General features: G+C 37.2%; 1 non-coding gene across 1 annotated transcript; it reads right to left on the bottom strand.

Annotated features, from left to right (window-relative positions):
* Positions 1-1,012: 1,012 nt before the first annotated feature.
* Positions 1,013-1,119, bottom strand: LOC128294736 (small nucleolar RNA R71). Its single transcript, XR_008285043.1, has one exon. It is a non-coding gene; the product is annotated as a small nucleolar RNA R71 (small nucleolar RNA).
* Between the last annotated feature and the right edge of the window lie 2,435 nt (positions 1,120-3,554).

Here is a 3,554-nt window from a genome sequence, read left to right as displayed (position 1 = left end):
AAACCGCTTTCCGACTAGGGTCACTTTAGGGCTGTCACAGTATAAATCCTACCAACTTTGTCTAGTAGATTTGCCACAACAATTTATTCAGTATTTGATTTAATATTTCATATATTAATAGGCATCATCAAATTGTTATTATGTTTATTTTGCTATAGCTTAATTAGTATAGTTCATAGTGATAACTCAACCATTTTAATCCATTCCGATTCCTATGGAGACAATCTCACTTACCACTTTATTACTTGATTCGATGTGTATACTTGTACATTCGTATCACATGCAACAAGTTTTTGGCGCCGTTGCCAGAGGTCGACAATTTGGTGAAATTTAGTTGTGATTATCTATTATACTTGTACATTCGTATCACATGCAACAAGTTTTTGGCGCCGTTGCCAGAGGTCGACAATTTGGTGAAATTTAGTTTTATCTTACTTAGTTTTATCAGGTTTGTTATTAGTTTATGAGTAGAGGTATTCTTGAGAACAAAGAGTATTCTTTTGACACAGTAATTGAGAGAACTTTGAAGAGAATGAGAAAATAATTGTAAGAAATGGCAAGGATTGGAAATGATCTAGGCAGATAAGATCCATTTATATCTGAATGGTAGGGACGCTGATATTCCTCATGTGATAGATGATAGAGACAGACCCATTAGAGAACATGTAGTGCCAATCTTGGATGATTTGAATCCAGGGATTATCAGGCCACATATTCAAGGTCAATATTTTGAGTTGAAACCAGTGATGTTTCAAAAGCTAAAAACAGTAGGACAGTTTAGTGGATTACCTACTGAAGATCCACGGTTGCATTTAAGACTTTTTTTGGAGGTCCGTGATTCATTCAGGCAACAAGGTGTTCTTGAAGTTGCCCTGAGACTCAAGCTATTTCCTTATTCATTGCAAGATCATGCCAGAGTATGGTTGAATTCTTTGCCATCAAGAACGGAGGTATCTTGGAATGAACTTTATCAGAGGTTTTTGTTAAGGTACAATCCTCAAAATATGATGCCAAATTAAGGAATGATATTACCTCTTTTCAGCAATTTGAGGATGAGACATTGTATGAAGCTTGGGAGTGATTCAAGGAATTCATTAGAAAATGCCCGATGCATGGTTTCCAACTCTAGACACAGATGGAAATGTTTTACAATGGATTAAATGCACATACAAGAATGATAGTTGATGCATATGCCAATGGCACTTTGCTGGATAAATCGTATAATGAGGCATATGAGATTTTGGAAAGGATAGCCAATAATGATTATCAATATCCAACTACAACAGTAGGGATAGGCAAAAGACTTGTTGGAGCTATGGAGCTTGATGTGATCATTTTATTAATAGCTCAGGTATCATCCCTAACTAATATGATTAAAACAATGAAGAGAGCAGCTGTAGTGTAGGAAATGAAAGCATCCAGGCTAACATGTGTTTATTGTAGAGAAGATCATGTTTTTGATGAATGCCCATCGAACCCAGCCTCAGTATATTACATGGGAAATTTCAATCAAAATAATAACCCATATTCTAATACGTATAATCCAGGATGGAAACAACATCCTAATTTCAATTGGAGTAATCAAGGGGTGGGAAATTCCAATAATAATGTTCAACAGAATGTCACAAGTACACCACCTAGATATAATCAACCCATGCCATGAAAAATGTTCAACAAAGTTCAGCATCATTCTAACACCCCTTACTAGTGTTCAACACCGGAATAGGATACGAGGCATTACTGGGCTTACGTTGCAAGCAAACATACAAATCAAGTCATAAATTTGCATCCAAATTAAAACCATTTGTATTCAATCATAAAGTCCCTAATACGAGCCTACAAAGCCCAAAACATGCTTTGAAAATGGTTCGGGACTAAACCGAGTACTTAGGAAAATTTTACAAAACTTAAAAAATTATTGTTATGAATAGGGGTCACACGCTCGTGTGGTTTGGGACATACCTGTGTGGGCAGGCCGTGTGGTCACAAACGCCCGTGTCCCTAACCTGTGTAACTCTCTGTTTTGCAAATCATGAACAAATTGAGGTCACACGGCCAAGTCACACATTCGTGTGCTAAGCCGTGTGGTTAATTTAATTTTCATAAAATAGGTGTAGACTTCACATGGTCAGAACACACACCCGTGTGCTCAATATTGAGCATTCTATTTATCAAAATTAAGGTGCAGGGGACACACAGCCAAAACACATGCCTGTGAGGCAAGCCGTGTGTTACACACGGCCTAGACACACGCTCGTGTGTCTACCCGTGTGGACAAAATAAAGGCTATTTACCAAGCCATTTGTCACCCTCATTTGCACATAAACACCCAAATCTTATTGGCACAAACCATGGCATATTTAGGCAACCAAACCACCCACAAATAAGGCCAAATCATGTCATTCTATTATGCATACTCGACATATTTTACCAAACCAAATCATACCAAACTCACATCCTACAAGTTCCAATATGGCTACCAATAACATGCATGATTTTACTTAGTTTTGCTAGCATACCAATAAGCTAATCTTAACCATTCAACAACAAAACCATTAAGCCTCATTCAACCATTTACCAAGCATTTATAAACCACATTACAGAGGCGATAATTGCATGTGCATGCATATATGTATATATATAAGCTTACAACCAATTCAACCAAAATGAGCCAAGTTACATGGCCAAATACCACATCAAGCCTTTGACAATTACAAGCCAATACATTTGGCCTAATTTATAACGACATATATAACAAAATGTCCAAGTCCCTATACATGCCATATTCACAAAATGATTAAAATCATCGATACCCAAAATAATAGTTTGATAGTGTGATGCAAACTCCGATAATATCCAACCCGAGCTAGCTCGGTGACACTATAAAACATGGAAAATAAAACGGAGTAAGCTATATATCTTAGTAAGCTCGTATGAAAGAAATAAGTTAATCTTACCATACATTAACATGCAAGAGATTTAACATACGGTAATGCAATTTATCATACTCTCATGATCATAATTCATTCCATCACAACTTACCTTGAGTTCATCATTACGTGAATTTAATAATCATAAGTTTTGTGTACATACCTGTACCACTCATAATGGTTTCATACTCATTCTCATCTTTGTCATACCCAATGAACCACTCAGAATAATAATATCGGATAGACAGGAAAACCTTACACACAAGGTGCCACATATGTAGCCATTGCTACCTCTATCTAATAACACATATCTACTCGCTCTCGAGCCATTAACGGGCTTGCTCACATAAGCAGTCAGTCAAGACGTAGCTACTCGGTGCTGCTCACACAAGCTGTCAGTTAAGACGTGACTACTCGGTGCTACTCATACAAGCTGTCAAGTAATTGCAACATATGTCGGTATACTCAGCCACCGGTAGGGCATACAAGACCAGCACCCGGATCTCATAACATAAAACCCTAGTGACATGTCACTTGTATCCTAATTTATTCCTACGGTTTGATTGGGATTTCTCACTTGCCAAAACGAACGTGTCCGTAAAGTAATTTACACAATTCATGAAG

This window comes from Gossypium arboreum, chromosome 6 (genome assembly GCF_025698485.1).
Source record: "Gossypium arboreum isolate Shixiya-1 chromosome 6, ASM2569848v2, whole genome shotgun sequence".
Lineage (NCBI taxonomy): Eukaryota > Viridiplantae > Streptophyta > Magnoliopsida > Malvales > Malvaceae > Gossypium > Gossypium arboreum.
Note: the sequence above shows the minus strand (reverse complement) of the source record. Positions and strands in the feature narration are given on the sequence as shown.